At 54.8% G+C, this 12,250-nt stretch overlaps 1 protein-coding gene across 9 annotated transcripts in view; it reads left to right on the top strand.

The window, feature by feature from the left end:
- Positions 1-12,250, top strand: part of CERCAM (cerebral endothelial cell adhesion molecule) — a 91,889-nt gene that overhangs the window by 53,123 nt on the left and 26,516 nt on the right. The window contains exons 2-4 of one of the 9 annotated variants that reach the window (XM_077967717.1): positions 2,969-3,031; positions 4,469-4,659; positions 8,062-8,206. The exons of 3 other annotated variants lie outside the window; for them this stretch is intronic. The gene's annotated coding sequence lies outside the window, so the exon portion shown is untranslated. Of the gene's footprint in view, positions 1-2,968; positions 3,032-3,932; positions 4,094-4,468; positions 4,660-8,061; positions 8,207-10,801; positions 11,242-12,250 lie in introns of those variants that run through there. 5 more of the 9 variants (XM_077967723.1, XM_077967720.1, XM_077967721.1 and 2 more) reach the window with 5 other exon arrangements.

Below are 12,250 nucleotides of genomic sequence, written 5' to 3'. Positions count from 1 at the left end.
GGAGGCTGAGGCAGGAGAATGGCGTGAACCTGGGAGGCAGAGCTTGCAGTGAGCCGAGATCACACCACTGCACTCCAGCCTGGGCGACAAAGCAAGACTCCGTCTCAGAAAAAAAAAAAAAAAGAAAGAAAGAGAGATGAGGTCTTCCTATGTCGCCTAGACTGGTCCCACACTCCTAGGCTCAAGTGATCTTCCCATGTCTGCTTCCCAAAGTGTTGGGATTGTAGTTGTGAGCCACCACGCCCTGCCAAGAGCTAGGTTGGGTTTTTTTTTTTTTTTTTTTTTTTGAGATGGAGTTTCGCTCTTGTTGCCCAGGCTGGAGTGCAATGGCGTGATCTCAGCTCACGCAACCTCCACCTCCCAGGTTCAAACAATTCTCCTGCCTCAACCTCCCAAGTAGCTGGGATTACAGGCATGCGCCACCACGCCCAACTAATTTTGTGTTTTTAGTAGAGATGAGGTTTCTCCATGTTGGTCAGGCTGGTCTTGAACTCCTGACCTCAGGTGATCTGCCCACTTCAGCCTCCCAAAGTGCTGGGATTACAGGCATGAATCACTGCGCCAGGCCCTAGGTTTGTTTTAGACCTAAGTCTATCTGCAAAGCCCACATTCTTCAATACTTCACCACCTCACCCCTCTTACTCTCTTGCCCCAGTATCCAGTGAAGTAGGAACCGTGGGAAGTTAAAGAGTTGGGACTTGGCCGGGCGCGGTGGCTCAAGCCTGTAATCCCAGCACTGTGGGAGGCCGAGACGGGCGGATCACGAGGTCAGGAGATCGAGACCATCCTGGCTAACACGGTGAAACACCGTCTCTACTAAAAAATACAAAAAACTAGCCGGGCGAGGTGGCGGGCGCCTGTAGTCCCAGCTACTTGGGAGGCTGAGGCAGGAGAATGGTGTGAACCCGGGAGGCGGAGCTTGCAGTGAGCTGAGATCCGGCCACTGCACTCCAGCCTGGGTGACAGAGCAAGACTCCGTCTCAAAAAAAAAAAAAAAAAAAAGAGTTGGGACTCACGGGAGTTCAAGACCATCCTGGACAACATAGTGGGAACCCATCTCTACAAAAAAAAAAATTAGCTGGGCGTGGTGATGGGTGCCTGTAGTCCCAGCTGCTTGGGAAGCTGAGGCAGAAGAATTACTTGAGCCTAGGAGGTTGAGGCTGCAGTGAGCCATGAGTGTGCCACTGTACTCCACTCCACTCCACTTAGAAACCCTGTCTAAAAAATAATAATAATTGGGACTCAGACATACTGTATAATTCCATTTATATGAAATATCCAGAATAGGCAAATCTAATGAGACAGAAAGCAGATTAGTGGTTGCCTAGGGCTGGGGAGAAGGGCAGTTGGGGAGAAATGGGGGAATGATGGCTAATGAGTATGGGCTTGCTTGCTTTCTTTTTATTTTTTGAGATGGAGTCTCACTGTGTCACTCAGGCTGGAATGCAGTGGTGCAACCTCGGCTCACTGCAATCTCCGCCTCCCGGGTTCAAGCAATTCTCCCTGCCTCAGCCTCCCGAGTAGCTGGGATTGCAAGCGCCCGTCACCACGCCCTGCTAATTTTTGTATTTTTCTAGTAGAGATATGGTTTCACCATGTTGCCCAGGCTGATCTTGAATTCTTTTTTTTTTTTTTTTTTGAGACGGAGTCTCGCTCTGTCGCCCAGGCTGGAGTGCAGTGGCCGGATCTCGGCTCACTGCAAGCTCCGCCTCCTGGGCTCACGCCATTCTCCTGCCTCAGCCTCCTGAGTAGCTGGGACTACAGGCGCCCGCCACCTCGCCCGGCTAGTTTTTTGTATTTTTTAGTAGAGACGGGGTTTCACCGTGTTAGCCAGGATGGTCTCGATCTCCTGACCTCGTGATCCACCCATCTCGGCCTCCCAAAGTGCTGGGATTACAGGCTTAAGCCACCGCGCCCGGCCGATCTTGAATTCTTAACCTCAGGTGATCAGCCCACCTTGGCCTCCCAAAAGTGCTGGGATTACATGTGTGAGCCACCATACCCGGCCTGAGTATGGGTTTTCTTTTCAAAATAATGAAACTAGAAAATAGAAAATGGCGGCCGGGCGCGGTGGCTCAAGCCTGTAATCCCAGCACTTTGGGAGGCCGAGACGGGCGGATCACGAGGTCAGGAGATCGAGACCATCCTGGCTAACACCGTGAAACCCCGTCTCTACTAAAAATACAAAAAACTAGCCGGGCGAGGTGGCGGGCGCCTGTAGTCCCAGCTACTCCGGAGGCTGAGGCAGGAGAATGGCGTAAACCCGGGAGGCGGAGCTTGCAGTGAGCTGAGATCCGGCCACTGCACTCCAGCCCGGGCTACAGAGCAAGACTCCGTCTCAAAAAAAAAAAAAAAAAAGAAAAGAAAATAGAAAATGGCTTGTTGTGATGGTTGCACAATTCTTGAATATACTAAAAGCTGTTGAATGATACACTTTAGGTAGGCAAATTGCATGGCATGTGAATTACATCTCAGTAATGCTGTTATGAAAAAAAAAGAGAAAGGCTGGGCGTGGTGGCTCACGCCTGTAATCCCAGCACTGGCCGAGCTGGGCGGATCATGAGGTCAGGAGATCAACACCATCCTGGCTAACACGGTGAAACCTCATCTCTACTAAAAATACAATTAGCCGGGCATGGTGGTGGGCGCCTGTAGTCCCAGCTACTCTGGAGGCTGAGGCAGGAGAATGGTGTGAACCCGCGAGGCGGAGGTTGCAGTAAACCGAGATTGAGCCACTGCACTCCAGCCTGGGTGACAGAGCGAGACTCCGTCTCAAAAAAAAAAAAAAGAGAGATAAAAAGAGAGATAGGGTGAGGAATTCCACCTCTGCCATTTACCTGCCTGGCTCATGACTTCATGCCTCCCAACCTCAGCTTCCTAACCAGTAAAATAGGAAAAATAAACATCTCCTGGGTCTTTTGTGAGGATTAAATGAGATAATACATGTTATTATTCCCATTTTATCAAGGAGGAAACAGGCCCAGAGAAGGGAAGCGACTTGGTTGCAGATGGCACAGCTGGTGGGTGGCAGGTGAGAGACTTGGGCCTGGGTCTCATGGCACCACCCCATCTTTTAGCATTGTGTAGCGTGGACCAGTGTCTGCACACTCCACCCACCCCTTCACCAACACTGTCTTCCATCTCCCTCCTTCTCTTGGGCTCTGGGGCCCTGTCTCCCCACTGCTCACTCTCAAAACAAGTGGAGGTGGCTGAGTCCCCCCAGAGCACGGGACGCCCTCTCCCTCAGCCCCCACCCTGCTCCCCTCCTGGGGCCATGATGCTGTCTTGCTTTTGCTTGTAATAAAGAAAATATCTCAGCTACCCTTCCATGGTTGCTTGGCAACCCCAAAGGGGGTTGGGTGGGGGGGACCAAGGGGAGGAGGGATGGGGGAGGACTCTGGAGCCAATCTGGAGACAAAGAGTAGGATTTGGGTGACATGGAGCCTGTTCTTAGTGCTAACCTGGCCTGGCTGGGGCGGCGGGTAGGGGCGGCGGGCTTCCTCCCTCCCCAGTGTCTCACACCAATAAATATGGATTAGGGAAATGGGCAGAGTTTTTCCCACGGGCCTGAAAGGCCGCATCTGACCTTTCTACCCCCTTTATGTACCAACGTGACAGTCAGAGACGGCAAAGAGCAGGACCCCCTGAGATGCCTCCCCCATGGCCTTCTGACTTGGGAAAACTTTTCCCCTTCCTCCTTCCCCTGGCCCCAGACCAGGTCACAGCCCTGCCTGGGCCCCTGTTCCCGGGATGAGGAAGAGGCTGGTTTTCAGGTGGGCGCCAGGAGCTCCCATCCTCAGTGTCCACTCCAGGCCCTGCTGGCTGTGACCGGTGCAGAGCCAGGCTGTGAGGCCCTGGACCAGTTAGAGACGGCCCTGCCTGCCTCCTAGACAGTGCTGTGCTCTGTGGCTACCCCGTCCTGTCCCTGCCCCATCTCTGCCTGGGCCTCCTCCATCAGGAGCCTTCTCCTCTGCCTCCCTCTCCTTGGCTCCTTCCCACCACCCTCTTCTCCGCTTGGTTTCCCTCTTTCTCTCCTCCTGCCTGCCCCCCATGCCCCAGTCGCCCATGAAACTAGGAAGCCCTTGTGGCTGAGGTATCCCCCGCAGTGAAGAGGGCAGGAAGGGTTGTGGAGGGGGACGCGGGGGCCGTGATCTCGCTCCCTGGTGCCCTGGCTGGCTGGATGTCGGCCGGGGGTGGGGATCGGCCGCTCTGAATGGACTCAGTGTAGAGGCAGGAAAAGCAAACACCTCCGTGTGGGCCTGCTGGCAGTGGATGGGAGTGGGGAGGGGCAGGGGCCTGGGTTCCTCTCAGCCTCCTTGATCAGACCTCTCCCCATTCCTGAGGCTCCTTGACTCCCTGGACCCTTGGCCTACAGTGTCCAGAAGGAGAGTGGGGTGGAGGTTTGGGGCAAGCCCTCCGTGAGACACCTTTGCTCCAATCTTTCCCTGCTCCTCTGCCCAACCCCCAGCCAGTACCCTTCCTGCCCAGAAGATGCCAGGAAAATCTGTGCCCGGGAAGGGCGGTCTGGCACCTGAGGGCCCCGCCTGACCAGCCCTTCTCAGCAGCAGGAGCTGGGTGGGAGTCACTTTATGCCAGAGACGCCCCAGCAGTGCCATCCACCTCCTGGGCTGAGGAGTACCCCCAAGAGGCTCTGCCCGGGTGAGTGCTCCTCTGGCCCCACGGCCAGGCAGTGAGGGAGGGAGAGGTTGTCCACGTTGGGGCTCCCCGAGACCCCCCACAATCTCTGTGGGTCCTCATGGTTCTGTGGCATTTTCCGTTGTGACTGTCTCACCCTCTGTCTGTGTCACCAGTGGCTGGGTGAGGGGAGCTGAAGGGATGGTTAGAGAAGCTGGAGGAGGCAAGAGGGGCTGGAGTCTAGGGTATAGGACTCCCGGATTCCCAGCCAACTTTTTGTGTTTTATTTTTATTTGTATGATTTTTAAATTTCTGTTTTAAAAGATAAGGTCTCTCTTGTATGGAATATATCTTTATATTAAAAAAAAAAAAAAAGGGCCGGGCGCGGTGGCTCAAGCCTGTAATCCCAGCACTTTGGGAGGCCGAGGCGGGCGGATCACAAGGTCAGGAGATCGAGACCACAGTGAAACCCCGTCTCTAATAAAAATACAAAAAAAAATTAGCCGGGCGCGGTGGCGGGCGCCTGTAGTCCCAGCTACTCAGGAGGCTGAGGCAGGAGAATGGCGGGAACCCGGGAGGCGGAGCTTGCAGTGAGCCGAGATCGCGCCACTGCACTCCAGCCTGGGCAACAGCGTAAGACTCCATCTCAAAAAAAAAAAAAAAAAAAAAAAAAGATAAGGTCTCACTATATTGCCCAGGCTGGTCTTGAACTCCTGGGCTCCAGCAACCCTCCCATCTCAGCCTCCCTAAGTGCTGTAAGTATAGGCCTGACCTACCGCACCCAGCCTAGCCAACTTCCTGATTAGATTTGTGAAATCACAGAGGCTCCTGTAATGGTTTCCTTTTAACACTTTGGATTGTAAAAGACCTTTGGAATGAGCTCGGAAAGGGTTAGCAGTTCATCCCGGGTGACACAGCAGACTGGTGGTACTCAAACCCACCAGGCCTCCCCATCACACCGCAGGCTGTTTGTGTTATGGAAGCCACCTTGGACCACATCTCTCCCTCTCCACGTGCAGTTTCCCCCTGAATTGAAGAGGCTGAGGTTTGGAGGGAGCCAACTCTGCCCAGCACCTCCAGGCCTTTCCTTTCTGTTCTCTCTCCAGGCACCATGCCCAGGGCCCAGCCTAGTAGCAGGAGCAGCCCCTGCCTGGGCCTCAGAGAAGCCACAATCTCCTCTAACTATCCCTGGGAAGCCATGGTTGCCTTACATCCCCCAGAGAATGGGGACCCCTTCGCTCTTCGTGTCTAACCATAGTCCCACATGTTGTCTTCAAAGCCCAACCACTTCCCAAAAAACAAGGTCAACAGCTGACTGCATGCCACAGCACCCCAGTGGTGCCTGCTTTGAGGTGGGACCTGGCTGGGGGGGACCCGGCCGAGTAGAAACAGGCCTTCCTCACTGGGTCAGGCTCTGTTCTGAGGTCGTCCACGTACCTTGCTGAATGGTCACCACATTCCTGCAATGTGGAGTCAGTGTTACAGATTGGAAAACTGAGACACCGAGCGTTGAAGTGACTCATCTGTGGACACACTGCGAGAAAAAGAGCTGGGATTCAAGCCCATAGCTTGGCTGCAGAGCCTGATCCCTTAAATGTTCTTCCATAGTGCCTCTGATTCCTAGAGGGCCTCCACTGGAGGTCATTGCATTCAATCCCCTGCATCTGAGTGTCCACCCAGGCCCACCTCTGCTCACAGATAAGAATCAATCAAGCTTTTTTTTTTTTTTTTTTACTTTATTTTTATTTTTTGAGACACGGTCTCACTCTGTCGCCCAGGCTGGAGTGCATGGCCACCATGCTTGGCTGATTTTTGTATTTTTTGTAGAGATGGAGTTTTGCCATGTTGCCCAGGCTGGTCTCAAACTCCTGGGCTTAAGTGATCCACCCAACTCAGCCTCCCAAAGTGCTGGGATTACAGGTGGGAGCCACTATGCTGGTCCAACCTCGTTTTTAACGGCAACTGCGGCCAGGGGCGGTGGCTCCCGCCTGTAATACCAGCACTTTGGAAGGCCGAGGCAGGTGGATCACAAGGTCAGGAGTTGGGAGACCAGCCTGGCCAATATGGTAAAACCCCGTCTCTACGAAAAATACAAAAATTAGCCAGGCGTGCCAGGCATGGCGGCTCACACCTGTAATCCCAGCACTTTGGGAGGCCAAGCGGGCAGATCACGAGGTCAGGAGATCGAGACCATCCAGGCTAACACGGTGAAACCCCATCTCTACTAAAAATACAAAAAAATTAGCCGGGCATGGTGGCGGGCGCCTGTAGTCCCAGTGACTCAAGCGGCTGAGGCAGGAGAATGGCGCGAACCCGGGAGGCGGAGCGTGCAGTAAGCCAAGATCACGCCACTGCACTCTCGCCTGGGCAACAGAGGGAGACTCCATCTCAAAAAAAAAAAAAAAGAAAGAAAAAAGAAAAGAAAAGAAAAAAATTAGCCAGGAGTGGTGGCGGGCGCCTGTAGTTCCAGTTACTCAGGAGGCTGAGGCAGGAGAATTGCTTGAACCCAGGAGGTGGAGGTTGCAGTGACCGAGATCGCACCACTGCACTCCAGCCTGGGTGACAGAGCGAGACTCTGTCTCAAAAAAAAATAAAGGCACCTGCTCCAAGGGCGGAATTTCCCCTGGGGATAAGCAGACATTTCTTTATTCATAGCCTTCTGGCGGGGAGGAGAGGCCCTCCCAGCCAGAACTCACCATGTCCAGCTGCCTCGTTGCTCCTCTCTCCTTCCCACTGGAGTATAATTTCGGGAAGGAAGCAGCTCCGCCTTGTCTTGGCTCCACAACCTCCAGGCTGTGTGGCGCTGGACAAATGACTCAACTTCTCTGAGCCTTAGCTTATCAACTGTAAAGTGGAGCTAATTATACATCTGCTTTGTGAGTCTGAGAAAGTTTACATGATAAAAGGATATGAAGGTCTGAAAGGGCTTAGTAAGCACCGTGCCTGGCACCTGTGAAGTGCCCAGGACCAAGTGGCAAATACTTCTCACTGCATCCTTACTTCTCACTGCATCCTGAGGGGTCGCTCCCAGACCCTGAGATCCCACCCAGCCATAGCCAAGTCACCTTCGGGGTTGTCTTACTTAGCCATGGGATTGTCCCTGTTCCCCTGTCTCCTCCCTAGTCCAGGTTCCGGCCTCAAGAGAGAAGGCCCTAGGGGTACAGGAGTTGGAGGAGGGGGTTTGGCAGCACCACCATCACCACTATCATCAACCTCATTGAAACCCTTCTGCCTGCAAGATCAGAGCCTCGTGCTTTTGGCCTTGTAGTTTAGCCTTTCTGTTACAGATGGGGAAACTGAGGCCCACAGTGGGGAAGGACTTGCTCAGGGTCACGTAGCAAGTTGGTGGTGGAGCAGGAACGGCTCTCAGGCCTCCACATTCCCGGTTGGTTTTCCCTGTCTCTTCTTGACCACTGCCCACCTCAGGTCCTCCCCTGGTGTGCCTAGGGTGTGGGGCCTGGCACCCAGTCCTGCCTGGCAGAGCCTGGAGAGAAGCGAGCCGTGGTTGGTGGAGTAGTTGCCGCGGCCCGGCACGTTCTCAGCCTGGCTCTTTGTCTGCTGCTTTGTGATGGTAAGTGCTGCTCCTAAATCAGTTCTGTGACACTGTTATTGTTGCCCAGGGCGCAAAGAGTCTAAACTTTTCCCCTGAGGTCAAGAATGTGGCTGGTCCCCAAGCCGCCCAGAGCAGAGGCCTGGGTGGCTGGGGGTGGGGATGGGGCCTCGCCCCGAGCTGGGGCGAGATGTTGGGGGGGGAGGGGGTCAGCGGGAACAAAACGCTTTGAAATGCCTCCTCTCCATCACTGCCAACATTGTCCGCTGCCCGCGGGGGGCCTGGCACCGCCTCGCCGGGGCTCCGGCCCCCAGCCCTGGCCAGGCCCAGCCCGACATCTGAAAATGGACAGAAGGTTATTGTCCCTTCCCGCAGCCCTTTGTCTGCCCCAGTTCCAGATGTCTAGGCTGGGACCAGGGAACTGACCCATGGTGGGCAGGGGGGAGGGGACAAAAAGGGAGAGCACGGGTCACTGCATCCTGAGGGGTCGCTCCCAGACCCTGAGATCCCACCCAGCCACAGCCAAGTCACCTACTGGGTTGTCTTACTTAGCCATGGGATTGTCCCTGTTCCCCTGTCCCCTCCCTAGTCCAGGTCCTGGCCTCAAGAGAGAAGGCCCTAGGGGTACAGGAGTTGGACCAGGGGCCCCTGGCAGACTCACGGACAGGGCTGAATCCCAGAGCCACCCGGTAACTGTGATCTTGGACAGGTATGGCCCTCTCCCAGCCTGCTTTCCCCATGTGGGGACCATGGACCAGGTTCATTCATTCACAGGTAATCACAGAGCCCTCCTACGTACCAGCTCTGAGCTGAGCATGGGGGCACGCCGTGGTGGATGGGCCACTCGGATCCTGTCCTTGACCATTGTGGTTAAATAGAATAGTAACAGGGAGCATTTCCCACTCACTACCTCTGGGTCCGGTCCTGGGCTAATCACTTTACCTGCGTCATCTCCACCTTTCCGTAACAAAATCAGAGATGCAGACGCATTGTTCCTGTCTCCATTTTCCAGCTTTGGAGACTGGTAGACTGTGAGAGGTCCAGTCACTTGTCCAAAGCCAGGCAGTCTGGAGGCAACAGAGCTAGGATTCTAGCCCAGGCCGAATGTAGCCACCAGGAGGAGTAATCTGCTAATGAATACTTGGAAAGAATCGAGCACAGAAGCTGACACAGCTCCATACTCAGAACTGGTGGTGTTAACTCCATGCTAGAGTGTCCCCATTCTACAGGTGGGGCGACTGAGGATAGGGAGAGAAAGCCTGGGGCAAAAGCTCCGGGGAACTTAAACAGTAACACCAACAGCAGTTCCAGAGCCGCCAGGGCTGGCCAGAGTGAGACGGGCAGACTTGGTTTCAAACCCCAAACCCCAACTCTGGATGAGCTTGGGCAAGTGATTTATTTAGATTCTCTGTGCCTCAGTTTCCCAGTTTCCTCTTCTGTAGAGTAAAAATATTCCCAACTGGTCAGGCATGGTGGCTCATGCCTGTAATCCCAGCATTTCGGGAGGCCAAGGCGGGCAGATCACTTGAGGTCAAGAGTTCAAAACCAGCCTGGTCAACATGGTGAAATGGTGAAACCTTGTCTCTACTAAAAATACAAAAATTAGCTGAGCATGGTGACACGTGCTTGTCGTCCCAGCTACAAGCTGGGAAACTGAGGCAGGAGAATTGCTTGAACCGGGGAGGCAAGAGGTTGCAGTGAGTCAAGATAGTACCACTGCACTCCAGCCTAGGCGACACAGCAACAGAATCCGTCTCAAAAAAAAAAAAAAGAATTCCTGACTTCACAGGGTTGTTGTGAAAATCAAGTTAGATAATACATTTAAAGCACTTAGCAGGCTGGGTGCGCTGGCTCACGCCTGTAATCCCAGCACTTTGGGAGGCTGAGACAGGTACATCACCTGAGGTCAGGAGTTGGAGACCAGCCTGACCAACATGGTGAAACCCCATCTCCACTAAAAATACAAAAATCAACTGGGTGTGGTGGCAGATGCCTGTAATCCCAGCTACTCAGGAGGCTGAGGCAGGAGAATCGCTTGAACCTGGGAGGCAGAGGCTGCAGTGAGCCGAGATCATGCCATTGCACTCCAGCCTGGGTGACAGAGTGAGACTCCATTGCCCACTCCAAAAAAAAGCACTTAGCAGATGCCTGGCACACAGCAAACGGTTAATGATAGCTATTATTATTATTCTGAATAAGGTTAACATTTATCCCTTTGAGCTTCCTGCTGGGTTCACCTGAGGACAAGGCTCTGTGGAGCAGGGCGGGGGTTAGGAGTTGTTGAAGGGGGTGGGGATAGCAAAACTTGGTTTTCTTGGGGTCTCTAGAAGTCCCGCGATGGGCTAGTTCTGTGGGTCTGGGGGAGGCAGAAGGGATCAGGGCTGAGAGAGGGAAGGGGCTGCCTGGGCCCAGAGGAGTTAACAGCTCCCAGGACCTGGCTCAGTAGGGCTGCCACGCTGCAGCCACAGCAACGATTTTAGCAGAGGAGCCAGGACTGCTTCCTGATGGGCAAAACAGCTGGCTGCCCAGAGAAAACAGCTGGCCGGGCCCCAGCCTCCTGAGAACAGAGGCAGAGCCTCAGAGGAGGACAGCTGCACATCTGGGATCCTGGGAGAGGAGGGCATGGCCAAAAGGGAGAGAGAGGGGGGTCTGTGGAAGTGTGTGTGGGTGTTGGGTGGACCCCCAGAATGGGGGGGTGGAGGGCAGATTCCTAGAGCAGAGACCAGGGTGTGCTAAGTCCAAGCAGAATGGGCAGGGATGCCTCCAGCTGGACTTTGAGGGTCTCAGTCTTCCCTCAAATAGGAAAGATGAGGGGCAGGGGAGGATCTTGGGGACAAGCCTCTGCCCAGCCCTGGGTCCTCTTGGAACCGGGCTTGGAGCTGAAGGTGGGGAGGGTGCCCAAGCTGAGCTCCTGGATTCCCATCTGCCGAGCTGCACCCAGAACCAGGAGTGGGGCGCAGGCCCATCCTCTGGCCAGGATCCTGGGCTCCCTTGGCCACAAAGCAGGACAGGGGACCAGAGATCCCCCAACTCAGGAGACGTGAAGCTGGCAGCTGGTAAGAGCATCCAAGCATCCTCTCTGCTTTGGGTCCCCATTTCAAGCCTGTTTGGCTGCCAGGCCATGAGGACTCCCAATCCGCGGGCCCTGCCTGGGCCCTGGGGCACCCCCAGGCTGCCCCTACCCATTGGCAAGGAAGCAGCACCTGGGACCTCAAATGAGGTGGGGCAGGGTATGCAGAGGGTTAATGGGGGTGTGGCCAGAGTCCACTGAAGCAGAGCAGCCTACCCGGGTTCCTGACCCCCAACTCCCAGTGGCCTGATACCCCTAGTTTCTCTTTGGCCCAAAGGGGCTCTTGTAGCCCACCTCCCTAACCTCCAGGAGTAGGGGTTGGCCCCTAGTTTGAGTCTGCCAACCTCAGCTCCCCTCTCCCTGGTGAAGCCATGCTACAAAGTCTTTACCAGGAGCAGGCAGGCCCTGGAACTGAGGCTCCCAGAGGGAAGCAGGCGCTGGCGAGGGGGACAGTTCTTGCAGGGTCTCTACTCCGGAAAGCCAGAGTCAAGCCTGAGGTGCTGGCGCCACCACCTGGATTTGGTCAGAACTGCAATGGCTGCAGTGGGTGAGGATGCTGCAGGCAGAAACCAGCAGCCCCCCAGGTGTCAGCCCCATAGGATCCGGATCCGGCTCAGCCAGATGGGCCCAAGCAATAATTTTTTTCCAGGCATGACCCAGCTAATGAGGTCTTAGGCTTCACAGGACAGCACTTTTTTTCTATTTTTGAGACAGAGATTTGCTCTTGTTGCCCAGGCTGGAGTACAGTGGCACAATCTCGGCTCACCGCAACCTCTGCCTCCTGGGTTCAAGCGATTCTCCTGCCTCAGCCTCCCGAGTAGCTGGGATTACAGGTGCCCGCCACCACGCCTAGCTAATTTTGTATTTTTTTGTAGAGACGGGGTTTCTCCATGTTGGCCAGGCTGCTCTCGAACTCCCAACCTCAGGTGATCCACCCGCCCCAGCCTCCCAAAGTGCTGGGATTACAGGCGTGAGCCACCTCACCTGGGCTTTTT

The sequence above is a fragment of the Macaca mulatta genome, chromosome 15 (genome assembly GCF_049350105.2).
Source record: "Macaca mulatta isolate MMU2019108-1 chromosome 15, T2T-MMU8v2.0, whole genome shotgun sequence".
NCBI lineage: Eukaryota > Metazoa > Chordata > Mammalia > Primates > Cercopithecidae > Macaca > Macaca mulatta.
This window is presented reverse-complemented; position numbering and strand designations above follow the sequence as displayed.